This window comes from Pelodiscus sinensis, chromosome 1 (genome assembly GCF_052426305.1).
Source record: "Pelodiscus sinensis isolate ZL-2025 chromosome 1, ASM5242630v1, whole genome shotgun sequence".
NCBI lineage: Eukaryota > Metazoa > Chordata > Testudines > Trionychidae > Pelodiscus > Pelodiscus sinensis.
The window spans coordinates 128,026,035-128,040,412 of NC_143052.1; the positions used below are offsets into that span (position 1 = coordinate 128,026,035).

The 14,378-nt window shown below is 45.7% G+C and overlaps 1 protein-coding gene across 7 annotated transcripts in view; it reads right to left on the bottom strand.

Annotated features, from left to right (window-relative positions):
- TSPAN11 (tetraspanin 11) overlaps positions 1–14,378 on the bottom strand; it is a 202,058-nt gene that overhangs the window by 10,177 nt on the left and 177,503 nt on the right. The window lies entirely within an intron of this gene.

Below are 14,378 nucleotides of genomic sequence, written 5' to 3' on the forward strand. Positions count from 1 at the left end.
TTTAGATAAATTATTGTGACAAAACATAATATTTGTTTTGTCCCTGCATATGTAGCGCACACATTTAAAAGATTATTTCCTTTGGATACAGATGCGTTTAGGGATAATTCTTCATTACCTGTATGGAGTTAACTCATTGTATTATAAGATCTGTGGAACAGCATCATATGTCGATAAAAATTAATGAATCTGTATTTCCGATAGAGATGCCGTCTCACATTGTTATAAACATTTCAAACGGTTACTTCCACAGTGGGTTGGGTGGGCTTTCTATATAACATTGTAACTGCCCTTATGACCGTTTGGATATTTGCTGTGGGTTAAATTTGTTCTAGAATAGAAGCGACTAAAAAAATATAATATTTTCAGTTCACAGCTGGAACCCAGTAATATGTGCTCCTTATCTAAACAGACATCTTCAGCACAGCTCAGCAGTGTCTTTGTATGTGCTTTCACTGGGCTCTGAAAAGTATAATGCCATCTGGGTTCATGGAGCAGGCAAAGTCTGGTTAAGGTTTCCCTGCCATGAGCATTCTCACACAACTAATTTGTCTGTTCAGTTGTGCTTAAAGACAAGTTAGAGCTTTGTTAACATCAGTTTTCCCAGACAGCCTAGTAACAGCACAGCAAAGTAGCCTATAGCAAAGGCTTCCAATCTTTTTTATATCAGGGACTGGCAAACCCATTCACAAACTTTTGGTAGACTGGTTACATTTTGTTTGCATATCTGCATATTCTTTATACAAATAATGAATATGCAAATAAAATGCTACCCATCCACCAAAAGCCCCAGTCCCCAGAGCTTCAGCTCTGCCAGCCCTCCCACCGCTTAAGGCTTAGAGACCCCCCAACACCAGCCTCCTCTTTCCAGAGCCCTACTGCGCCCAACCCGCCAAGCTCCCGCAGACTCCACTACTGGCTCCACCTCCGGAGACCCCCAGTGCCAGCTCCCCACCCAGACGCCCCGGTGCTCCCCGCCCCCAGCGCACTGCACTGGGGATAAGGCGCTTGCACTGGGGATAAGGGCTCGGCATATGCCGGGGTGGGGGGCGCCCCGACTCTGGGCCGGACGCGACAGCTCCTGGGGCTCCCCGCCAGCCAGGGCAGGGTGCGGGCGGGAGCTGCACTCACCCCTGCATAGTGTGGCCTGGTGGGAGGGCGGGCGGGATCTGTGTTTGGTGCGCGCGGGGCCAGCGATGCGGCTCCAGCCTCCTCCTCGGCGCTGGCGGCTCGTCCTGCAGCAGCTCCCCGCACACATGGGCCCCACCGATGGGACCCCCGCCCCGCAGCTCAAGCCCCGGCTGGGGCTAGAGTTGCCAGGTGTCCAGTTTTCTACTGGACAGTCCAGGTCCATCTAGCCCAGTATCCTGTCCTCCAACACTGGCTAATGCCAGGTGCCCTCAAGGGAATGAATAGAATAGGTAATGATCTATTAATCCATCCCGTCACCCATTCCAAGCTTCTGTCATATAGAGGCAAGTTGTTACAAACCCCTAATCATTTTTGTTGCCTTTTTCTGAACTTTTTCCAATGGCAAGATATCTTTTTTTGAGCTGAGTGGACCACATCTGCATGCCGCATTCAAGATGTGCAGGGCTGGACACTAAAGAGCAGATGGTATGGGGGATCTTTGGCATTGGGGGGGGAGGGACACATGGCATAAAAGACCAGAGTGGTGGAAGCCAGGGTGTGATCCGCACGGATGTTGCCGGACAGGAGACTCCCAATTTAGGGAGGGGCAACCTGTATAGACATGCTTTTCACCACGAGAATCCCATTTCACTTGCTGCTTTTGGCCAAGAGAGGTCATCACACATGCACAGGGCTCTACGTACACGAAACAGCTTGCAGGCTCAGGGCCTGGCAAATATTTGTTCCCATTTGCTTACTAACACTTTAGCTCCTCCAAACAACATGAGCTCTGCAGGTGGGTAACGATGAATGCTGCTGTCACAGGCTGATTGGCAAAACATTACTATCCCATAATGATCCCATATTATTTTTTAAAGAAACAGATACATTTTTACATCTGACCAGAGATCAACACCAGCAGCAGGTCGTGTGTTTGTCTGAGTGCACCTGCCGACATGTCTCGGCACATGAAAATCTTCAAAAGGGAGAGCGAGCATGCTGAGATGTTTTCTCAGTATAATGCCAGGTTGTGTTTTTTGTCTCTGGGAGGGAGGTGTTAGTGACTTGCTTAGCTCCATTTTTCCAGCTAATTATTTAATTATTTGCTTTGGCTGCTTTGGAGGCCCTGGTTTTCATAATTGTTAAAATTGAAACCCTCTTGGAAAAACTCATTAAAAAGAACAAACCTGCTCAACTGTCTGCTGTAATGACCCTTCTGAAAGTCACAAGCTAAATACCATCCAACATGGTATCACCGTGATTTGAAATTTCTGCATTCTGACCTTAGAGATGTCAGATATTTTTGGGGTTCAGACGATGTTTGCTAATTATTTATGTAGTGCCATAGATGGGCTTGTGGTTATTTAGAAAATAAAATAATATGGTCCTTGACAGGAAAACCTGATCACAGAAATTAAATCAAGCACAAAGAAAAGCTAATAGACCACAGTGGTCAGAGATTGGAATGTGTGGATTGGAAAGATGACACTGCGAGCTTGTGGGACTGTTCTTTTCCCCCACAGATAGCAAGTTCAGTGCATCTTCTGTGCTAGTAGATTTCTAACAACCATAGTTTGAATAATTTCTCACTGTGAAATATGTGTATGTAGCAGAAGGAAAACAGCTATAAACAACCTTAAAACCACCAGGAAAGAGAAAAAGGGGAAAAAAGGAAAGAGAAAAGGACACTCCCCCCAAAAAGACTGAACCCCCTCCAAATTTTGTTTTCAGTTTCTCAAACCAAAAGCTGTTTAGTTTTTCAATTTTTTTGGTCAAAGAACTGGAAAAGTTTGACATTTTTCATGGTTTTTTGAGAAAACTCACATTACCAAATTTTTTGAGAATCATACTTACAATTTTAACCAGCTATTGGGAAGACTAAAATTGTTTGATTTTTTTTAATAATAACAGATTATGTTGAAAATGCAAATAAAAATATTTTTTCTCCTCTTCTTTGATTTACACAATTGTAACTGAGACCTAGGTCTAGCCTGATGGGTTTAAAATATCAAAGTTAAACAACATGTTGTGGCTATAACCCCTGGGCTCTGTCACTTAATGTGTGCAGAGGGGAAGCCAGTACCAATAATCTTTGTCTATATGCCTCCTTAAATCTTGTCTTTGCTATGATGCCTACAAAAAAAAAATCAACAATAGGTAGGCTGTCTGTGTGCACAGATCACTGCCTGTCATAGTGACCAATATTGTCTCAGTGTTTCCTTGTATTCTTCCTTTGATTTGTAGTCACCTATTTGTCTCTTGTCTTACACTTAATATTATCAGCTCTCTGGGGCATGGTCTGCATTTTGGTCTCTGTTTGTACAGCACCTAGCACAATGGGATACTGCTCCAGGGCTGGAACCCTGAGGCAGTATGGTAGTAATAAGAAGAGTGAATTTCATGCTTTGCAGAGTTCTGCTGACAGCTGCTAACACCTGGCTAGTGAATCCACATAGAGAAAAGAAATCTCTTCATATGTGAACATGAGAAAACTAGAGACAGTCAATGACTGTCCTTTGCAGGGAAGATAAAACAGGAGGCAATAGTGCTTACCATCCTACAATCACAATTTTAGAAATGGAGTGTGTGAATGTAACAATTTAATGAGTGATGATAGTAAAATAGTGATAGAAATGTAGCCGTGTTAGTCTGGGGTAGCTGAAGCAAAATGCAGGACAATGTAGCACTTTAAAGACTAACAAGATGGTTTATTAGGTGATGAGCTTTCGTGGGCCAGACCAGGTCTGACCCACGAAAGCTCATCACCTAATAAACCATCTTGTTAGTCTTTAAAGTGCTACATTGTCCTGCATTTTGATGATAGTAACTGATTCCTAGATTTAAACATTGTGTAAGCAACAGGAATGAAAACTTAGGCTGTCATGATCTTTAAGAATGCAAAGCTATATCATGTCATCAATTCTTAAACACTGATTTAACCAGGGTGCTTGTTTAAAAAGTCAGTGGCCCAGTGCTGCCCACAATCAATCATGTATCCCAGCAGACACAGTGCAAAATCAAAGGCTGTAAATTTCTCTTGGCCAGCAGATGACTCCACACACTGCGCTGCCAACAAAGTGGCCTTGGTTTTGATAGCAGAAAGATACAAAACAGATGTTACCATTTAGATGATTTAGAAGATAGGGAAGGAAAAATGAGGACTAGCTATGTCTATGAAAATGTTTTGCTGAGGACTCACAACCCATTCTGTAGTGCATGGGGCTTAGGAACAAATACAGTAACTGCAACAGCTGGCGTCAGAAATTCCGAGGTTTAGAGGAGAGCAACAAAATTTTGCCCAGGCTGCACTGCACCATTATGTGCTGCTGATCGGCGTGTCAGAACAATTTTGATAGTGGGGATGCTGAAAGCTATTGAACCAAATTGTTGGGTAACTGTTGGGTAACCTGCATACAACAGAAACCACTTCAAGCCCAGGGGTGGGACAGCACCCTCAGCCCTCCTAGTTCTAGCACCGATGCTGCTGATGTATATGTGGTTATGCAGAGATTTTCACACCATTTTAAAAATAGTTGTAAAGGAATATGACTTTCTGAATTCCAAGCATGTGCAGAAGCCAACACTCTGCAAATACTATACCTCTACTCCCCTGAGAGGTTAAGTTTGTTAGATTGTGTTGATAGAGTAATAAGACAATGCAATGCATTTCTCAGCTATATCCATACTCATGGAAAGAAGCTGTTGATTTGTCCAATAACTGTTGCACAGACCTGGCCAAAAAAAAATCATTTCAATTTTTGAAAGCTACTCATCCTCTTTTAACACATTTCAAAGTGGTTCTCCAGTGTACAGTTGCAATCTGCCTGTATTGCAAACTGGAATGAGAATGCTAGAGAAATCTCTGGTGGCCCCAGTTACATTTCTCTGTACACAAAGGGCAAATAGATACCATCAATCTGAATAACTTTCATTTAGATTAAAAGAACAACAAATCAAGAAAGAACAAACCAAGAAAACGTCCCTTTAAGAGACAGGTCTTCCACAATGTGGTTGTGTCTCTTATTTTAGAAGGCTGAACAGACCTGAGCACAAAATGGGTGCCAGCAACAGCCCAGACCTTAGAAATTGCAGTAATACCAACAGGCCCGCCAACAGGGGAGGGGAGGGAATAAAGGAGGCAGTTGCTCTGGGGCCCAATGATTCAAAGAAGACCGCAGCTCCCAGCTTCCTCCGCTTCCACAGTTGCAGAGGCAGAGGCCAAGAGCTTTGGGCCCCTTTGAATTGCCACTGGTGTACCATGCTGCGTGCTCCATGCAGATGGGAGGGTTGCCACTGGTGCGCCATGGTCTGGGTGGTGCTACGGGCTGACTGTCCTTGGCCCCGCCCTTCCCACCCTTAGCCCCATCTCTTTCAGGGGGTGCAGAATGCCCCCTCCCCCGACTCCAGGGCCTGTGGTAGCTGTTGCCCCACTGATCAAGCACAAGCTTTCAGAAATCTGGAATCAGGCCCCCAAATCATAAGTTTGGCTTAAAACACCTGATATGTTTTAAAAATAAAGGCTTATTTTCCTTTTCCTTGTGGCCTAGATTCTTTGCTCCTAACTGTACGACTTTACATTTGGCATATGGTTTGATTGTGCCCACCGCCTCTACCTGCACACCAAGTGCATTTATGACCATGCAAATGCCCTGCCTCATTATTGAGTGGCTCACCCCCAGCCACATGAACACTCAGGTGTATTGTTCCCACCAGCTCGCTGAAGCTGGGTCTCTCCTTGCCCGCAGGAAGTGGGTGAAGGGTTTCCTCCGCTCTCCTGGGAAATGCCCTGCTGCTGGCTCAGTTCCTGGCTCAGTGCTGCTTTGTGGGTGGGTGGAAAGGTCTAAGAGCCGGATACCCCTGATCCCTAGCAAGGAGGTAGCCAGGCCTGCTTTAGCGCAGGAAAGGGTTAAAAGGCGCTCAGAAGCCAGGCAAAGGGTGCTGGACAGACTGCAGAAGAAAAAGCCAAATGAGCTTCTGAGGGGACCACAGAATGTGTAAAGCCCACAGGCAAAGCCTTCTCCTACTACCAATCCCTTTGAGAACCAGCAGGTCCTGCCAGGCCCTGATCCTTTGGACTCTTGATTGTAAAGCGACTGGCTGTTTGGATTTTAGGGAACACTCCCTGGAGTGAACCGATCTACAGGTAGGATGTAACCAAGCAACTTTAACTCACAGGGGATATTGGCTGGTCTTGCCCACATAGTCCTGGGCTGCGACTTGCTAGAGAGAGTAACTTGGAGTCCTTCTATCACACCCCCTCAAGGGCCTAGACCTAGATGTGGGTGGAAAGCTGACGATCCCCAACTTAAGATCAGGCATGGGTTCCTCTGATAGAGGTGGCTGGATGCTCTAGCCACAGGCTGTCCGGCCCTCTGAGTTCCCTGTCACATATTGCAGTCTCTCCACACATCCATCCCAGCCAATTAGAAGTGATTATTGCTCAGGAGCCAGATTCCCCCCCTGGTCACATGAAGACCATCCAGCAGCATGCTGGTTCTGCAGAGGAGCAGAGCAGTGCTCTGTAGGATTGTCATAAACTATTTTTCTAAGGATTGTCACTTTCTACCTCTACCACCCATTCCATAAAGAAATTAATCTGGTGTGTTAACTGTACAGACAATAGGACTCTGGAGAAAATCAATTTCTCTGTGAAAAGGCTCTGATAGTCCTTAAATGGCTGAATTGTTAATGTTTCCACGTGTTCAGGCAAAGTTTTAGCACTTCCACCCCTTCCCCTAAGATTATGCAAGTTTCCATGGCCAAAGGGGTAAGACTACATGTAATATGACAACTGGAGTGCACGTTTACTCCAAGAAAACTCATACACTTAGGAATGCATGGATAATTTTTGTACTTAAGGTTGGCTTAGTACCTTTAAACAAAGCCAGTCACGCAAATAAATACAGCTAAGGATGGACGTACACTGTACACCACATGAGAGACACGTTAATAGCCTCTAACACAGCCGTCTCCAACCTTTATAACCACAAGACCACTTTCAATTGAAGTGCAATGTAAGATCTACCTCAACCCCAAATACCTTTGCCCCACTTCCTTCCCGCCCCTTCTTTGAGTCCCTGCCCCTGCTCTCCTGCCCCTTCTCTGCGGCCTCACCCTGCTCACTCCATCCCCTTCCTCACTCACTTTCATCAGCAGGGGCGGATATAGGGCAGGGCGAACGGGGCGGCCGTCCCAGGCCCCGCGCATGTGCTGTGGCACCACCGCGCATGCGCATGGCAAAGGGGGGGGGGGGCCCCGCAAAACGGTCATCTGCCCCTCTTCTTCAGGCTGGGGTAGGGTTGGGGTACAGGATCTGGTCTTGGGCCAAAGGGTTTGGAGTGTGGGAGGTGCTCCAGGCTTAGCACAGGGTGGGGGATTGGGGTCCAGGAGGGGTTTCAGGGTGCAGCTGGCATGTACAGCAATGGCTCCATGGGACCATGTGCTGCCCCTCATCTACAGGCACTGAGCCCACAGCTACTACTGGCCACAGTTCCCCAGAGCTGCAGCAATGGGGTCTGCAGGCAAGGACAGCATGTGGATGTTGTAAAGCAGGCTTTTTCTGTCCATGGCCTTCGCGTATAGCCCATCCTGCCACACAAGGCCCCTCACAGAAAACCCAGACTGTGAGATACTCAGAGAAGCATGGGAAGCACAATGCAGCTTTCTGTAAAACGGAATTTAGCCTTGCAGGCATCATAGAACAGGGAGGTGAGCATGAAAAAATAGAACACAGCTGCAAGAGATAAATAAGACTCTCTCGACCAGTCTTTGAAGGCAGGGAGGTAGGCATAAGGAGATAAGACGCAACTGCCACGCACACTGACCATGCCCACACCCAGCACCGTCCACGGGGCCATCAGGCGGGCATCATGAAAAATCCTATAGGGCAGTATTTTATGTTGCCTCATTACCAGCCTATCAGGCCCAGCCAGGGAACTGACCCTAATAAGGTACCGGGTATCAGGTTATGTTATAAAAGACCCTCAACCCCTTTGTTCGACGGAGGTTCCATGTATTGAAGGCACGTGGGTTTTTTTGCCCAGCTGAAGGATTGATCACCCTGAGGCTGCCTTCCCCACCCTTCGAGTCAAAGATAGGGGTGCACGAGTCCTGAGCATGCTCCAAGTTTTTGTGTGTCTTCATGTTGTTATTATTGCTGGATTTGTAAGTATTACTTAAATCTATCAATTGTTAGCTTAGTCAGTAGTTAAGTTGTATTAATCATATCTTGTAATCTTGTAAGGTATAAGCAAGTTGCATCGTATAGATAGTGTAATTTTGTGTTGTGTGATAGTGTTATGTTTTAGTCTAGGTACAAGTGTTAGAAGAAAAACCCAGAAGTTGTTAACCTGTAACAGCAAAAATCAATGACTAACTCTGCCTGCTGTCCTAAAGTAACATTGGAAGGATTAGCTGTGGGTAGCCTTTTTTATTGTTATTATTTTAGCTTTGTTTTTTGTATTTTTCGTTTGTATGCTGCGCTGCGTTAAGCGAATTAGGAATAGTGATTTAATATAAGTAAATTGTAATCTAGGAATTGTAATCAGTTAGGTATAGTTGTGTTCAAGTTTTCTAGCCTGTAAAAGCATTGGGCAATTGTTAGTTAAAAAGACCATTTTCTAATTGTTGGTTTTGATAAAAGAATCATTCCACTTAATAAAGATCATTTGTTTTACACCATCATCCAGTAGTTTTCACTGGGTAATCGGCTTTAACCCTTGAGGCTTCCACCACATCACTGAACCAAGGTGTAACAGTGGAGACCCCCTGCTCTGCTTTTTTCAGGGTCTGCAGGGATATGCAAGCCACTTCCAGGAGCAGCAATTCCCATAGGGATAATTACTCCAGCCATGACAGGTTAGGCATTTTAGAACTCACTATTCAAATAATTAAATTTAAGCATAAGAAAGAAATGAAAATTATGAAATGCACAGACCAGTCAAATACCAAAACATACACACTTTGAAAGCAGTAAACATCGTAACAACAACCACCCTCTGGGGGGGGGGGATTGGGTCAGGAGATGAGCGTGAAGGATAGTGTGCGTTTGTGAGAATGAGAGAGTGACAGAGACTTGCATTGCCAAGCTCCCTCCATCTCCTTCTCTCCGTGTGGTGATAGGTACAGGAGTGAGTGGAGGAAGGACACCCTGACATCAGCGCCCCCCTCTTTTCCCTCCCCCACCCTGCACAGCAAGCAGGAGGCTCCCAGGGGGGCAGCTCCAAGGTAGAGGGCAGAAACAGCATGACAGTGGGGGGAGGGGCAACTGAAGTCCCAGCGCTTGATAGCTTCCAGGCCAAACCAGTCAGGATTATAAATCAGAGTCTCCAAGATCTACAGGTAGATCCCAATCTACTGATTGGTGACCACTGCTCTCACATAACTTTTTGAACTGACTGTAGTTTCTATGGGAACCATGTATTTCTATGTAGCAGAAATACATTGAGAACAACTGAAGGAAGGGAGGGAAACTTTTTTTTAATTTACCTTTTCTTTCAATCATAGGGTGTGTCTAGATTACCTAGTTTTGTCAACAAAGTGGACTTTTGTCGACAAAACAATACCAGCGTCTACACTACCGCTGAGTTCTGTCGACATAACGTTGACAGAACTCAGCAGTTTTGTCGACGCTGGTAAACCTCATTTTACGAGGCATAACACCTTCTGTCAACAGAACTCTGTTGACAGAAGGTGTTATTGCCTGTAACGTTGCGTCCAGACTACGGAGTTCTGTCGACAAAGCAGCTTGCTTTGTCGACAGAACTCATTGTGTCTGGACGCTCTTTGTCGACGGAAGTTTTGTCGACAGTATCTGTCGACAAAACTTCCGTCGACAAAACGCGGTAGTCTAGACGTACCCATAGAAATCAACACTTAGTGTGAGAGCTGTAAATAGGCTATAGTGCCCCCAGGCACAACCTACACTGGTATGTACAGAAGGCACTCTCAGTTTGCTTATCTTGGAGTCTTAGAGCACAACACTAGCAGCACATGTTCCAGCCAGATTAGGAGCATTTTTTGTTGAGTTGCCTGGGAGATGCCAGGAGGTGTTTGAGCAAAAATGTTACACAGTGGACACAGCAACTGCTGAAGCTGCACAGCAGTGCGTAGCTGCTACATAGCACGTTTCCCTTGACTTCAAAGCATTATGCCAAACTGCGTAAACATCATTAGCCCCATTTTATAGACAGAAAAAATGAGGCACAGACAAGTTAAGGTCCCAGTCTAACCCTGGGTACCTCTAGGCCTGGGTGTCCAACTTCAGACACCAAGGATTATCCCTAATCAAACCAATTTTTGAGCCTCATTGTCCCCTCACACCAATGTAAATCAAGAGAAAGCCACTTAGGGTGCATCTACACTGCACAGTAGGTCAAAATAAGATACGCTACTTGAGCTACACAAATTGTAAATCTTATTTTGATGCTATTTTGAAATGGCTTATTTCGTAATTTGGCACTGTCTACACAGTGCCAAACTTCGAAATAACCTGCTATTCCGAAATGTCCCTTACTCCTCATGGAATGAGATTTACAGGGACATTGGAATAGTGAGCCCCGTTATATTTTTAAATAACAAGCTTGCTGTAAAGTCATGGGATAGCTATTTTGGATATCTCTGGTATCCCAAAATAGCGCTACAGTATAGATGTTGCCTTACTGTAGTCGTGCTACAATTAGATTACAGCAGTGAGAGTGAGAAGAGATGCAGGTTCATTATGTAAAAAAGTTGCATGAATGTAAAATCAGGGTATGTGTGAGACTCCAGTTCAACAGGTGCCAACTGAGCTTTACGAGCATCTGCTCCAGTGCCAAAATAGAAGATAGGTGCATAAGTAGCTTTATGTGGGGATGGTGTGATAAGCATATGCAGGATCGCTATGAAACCTGAATTAGCTGCACCTAAATTCTGAGCACAGTGGATAGTTTCCAAAGCATAAGATCCTAAGTGGGACATTCAATATCGATGTGGGGGGAGGAGGAGGTGCTTGGCTACACTTGGGCACACTCAGGCACCTTTCGCAGGCTGAGGAGATGGCTAATGCATAAGGCACAACTGGAAGTGAGCACAGCATGCAGCACAGGAACAAAGAGGCAACAGCTGGGACAGGAAGGCCTCCAGTCACTCAGAGAGACAGGTCAGGATGGATATGGAAAGGTGGAGCTTAAGGATAGGTAATACATGTCAGGCACACAGTGGGTTGGGAAGACAGCAAAAGAAGACAGGCAGGTTTGGGATAGAGCAAGGAAGCAGGAGCTAACCAGGGCACAGAGAGGATGAAAGGGTATTGGGGAGTTTTATAGCCCTGAAGCAATTGAGAGAGAGGAGCCGGCTCTTAGCATACTACCAGTGCACTGCAGTTATGCCAAGGTTTGCTGGGGCTTGCTAAGCTGGAGGGCATGCATAGAAACAAAGGCTCCAAGAGGATGGCATCCAAACCCTCTATGGTGAGCTCAAGGACAACCTGGAGACCACAAGACAGAGGCACCCATAACTTATGGAGGAGGCAGTGGTGCAGGGTGAGCACTGGCAGCTGGTTACTTCCGGCAGCAGGCAGTGTTCCACCCCTGCTCCTAACCCTCCCACTGTGTTGTTACATAACCGTTACACTTTACTTTCAGCAGGAGACAAGGAGTCACCCCCCACAGTGGAGGAGACCAGGCCTTGCACCACCAAGGTTGAGCAGTCTCCTGCCACCACTGCGAGGAGGAAACGTAGAGTAGTGGTGGTTGGAGACTCTCTTCTGAGGGGAACGGAGGCACCCATCTGTCGCCCTGACAGCTCATCTCGAGAGGTATGCTGTCTGCCAGGGGCCCGTGTCCGAGATGTTACGGAGGCATTGTCGAGGATTATCCGGCCCTCTGACTACTATCCCATGCTACTCATCCACGTGGGCACAAATGATACTGCCAGGTGTGACACTGAGCGGATCAAGTGTGACTACAGGGCTTTGGGAGTATGGGTGAAGGAGTTTGGAGCGCAGGTGGTATTCTCTTCTATCCTTCCTGTCAAAGGTAGGGGCCCGGGCAGAGAGAGGTGCATCCTGGAGGTGAATGCCTGGCTGCGACGATGGTGTCGCCAGGAGGGATTCGGCTTCCTTGATCACGGGGTGCTCTTCCAGGAAGGACTGCTTGGCGGAGATGGAGTTCACCTTTCCAGGAGCGGGAAGGCCTTGTTTGGACACAGACTGGCTAACCTTGTGAGGAGGGCTTTAAACTAGGTTTGTCGGGGGCAGGTGAGCAAAGCCCACAGGTAAGTGCTGAATGTGCGGGACTGGGAGATGGGTTGGAAATGGGGGGGACTACGGCCTATAATGGCAAGGAGAAAGGAGGGTCAGGGCACAACAGGGAGGCAAGATCAAATCAGTATCTTAGATGCCTATATACAAATGCGAGAAGTATGGGTAATAAGCAGGAAGAACTGGAATTGCTAACCAATAAATACAACTATGATATCATTGGTATTACAGAAACCTGGTGGGATGGGACGCATGATTGGAATATTGGTATGGAAGGGTACGGCTTGCTCAGGAAGGACAGACAGGGAAAAAAGGGAGGAGGGGTTGCCTTGTATATTAAAAATGTACACACTTGGACTGAAGTGGAGATGAACGTAGGAGATAGCTGTGTAGAGAGTCTCTGGGTTAAGCTAAAAGGGGTAAAAAACGAGGGTGATATCATGCTAGGAGTCTACTACAGGCCACCTAACCAGGTGGAAGAGGTGGATGAGGCCTTTTTTAAACAATTAACAAAACTATCCAAAGCCCAAGATTTGGTGGTGATGGGGGACTTCAACTATCCAGACATATGTTGGGAAACTAACACAGCGAGGCACAGGCTATCCAATAAGTTTCTGGACTGCATTGGAGACAACTTTCTGTTTCAGAAGGTTGAAAAAGCTACCAGAGGAGAAGCTGTTCTGGATTTGGTTTTAACAAATAGGGAGGAACTAGTTGAGAACTTGAAAGTGGAAGACAGTATAGGGGACAGTGATCACGAAATAATAGAGTTCATGATCTTAAGGAAAGGTAGAAGGGAGACCAGCACAATTGAGGTTATGGATTTCAGGAAGGCAGATTTTGATAAGCTCAGAGAACTTGTAGGTAAGGTCCCATGGGAAGCAAGACTGAAGGGAAAAGCAACTGAGGAGAGTTGGAAGTATTTCAAAGGGACGTTGTTAAGGGCCCAAAAGCAAACAATTCCGCTGTGTAGGAAAGATAGAAAATATGGCAAAAGACCAGCTTGGCTTAACAAGGAGATCTTGCATGATCTCAAAATTAAAAAGGAGTCATATAAAAAATGGAAACTAGGACAACTAACAAAGGATGAATATAGGCAAGCAACACGGGAATGCAGGGGCAAGATTAGAAAGGCAAAGGCACAAAATGAGATCAAACTAGCTACAGGCATAAAGGGAAACAAGAAGACCTTTTATAAATACATTAAAAGCAAGAGGAAGACCAAGGACAGGGTAGGCCCACTGCTTAGCGAGGAGGGAGAAGCAGTAACAGGGAACTTGGAAATGGCGGAGATGCTCAATGACTTCTTTGTTTCGGTCTTCACCGAGAAGTCTGGAGGTGTGCCTAACGTAGTGAATACAAGCAGAGAGAGGGTAAGTTTAGAAGATAGGATACACAAAGAACAAGTTAAAAATCACTTAGGAAAGTTAGATGTCAGCAAGTCACCAGGTCCTGATGAAATGCATCCCAGGATACTCAAGGAGCTGATAGAGGAGGTATCTGAGCCTTTAGCTATGATCTTTGAAAAATCATGGCAGACAGGGGAGATTCCAGAAGACTGGAAAAGGGCAAATATTGTGCCCATCTATAAAAAGGGGAATAAGAACAACCCAGGAAATTATAGACCGGTCAGTTTAACGTCTGTCCCAGGGAAGATAATGGAGCAGGTAATTAAGGAAATCGTATGCAAACACTTGGAAAGTAATAAAGTGATAGGGAATAGCCAGCATGGGTTTGTGAAGAACAAGTCATGTCAAACTAATCTGATAGCTTTCTTTGATAAGATAACGAGCCTTGTGGATAAGGGAGAAGCGGTGGATGTCATATACCTAGACTTTAGTAAGGCATTTGATACGGTCTCGCATGATATTCTTATTGATAAACTAGGCAAATATAACTTAGATAGGGCCACGATAAGGTGGGTGCATAATTGGCTGGATAACCGTAGTCAGAGAGTTGTTGTTAACGGTTCTAAATCCTGCTGGAAAGGGATAACAAGTGGAGTTCC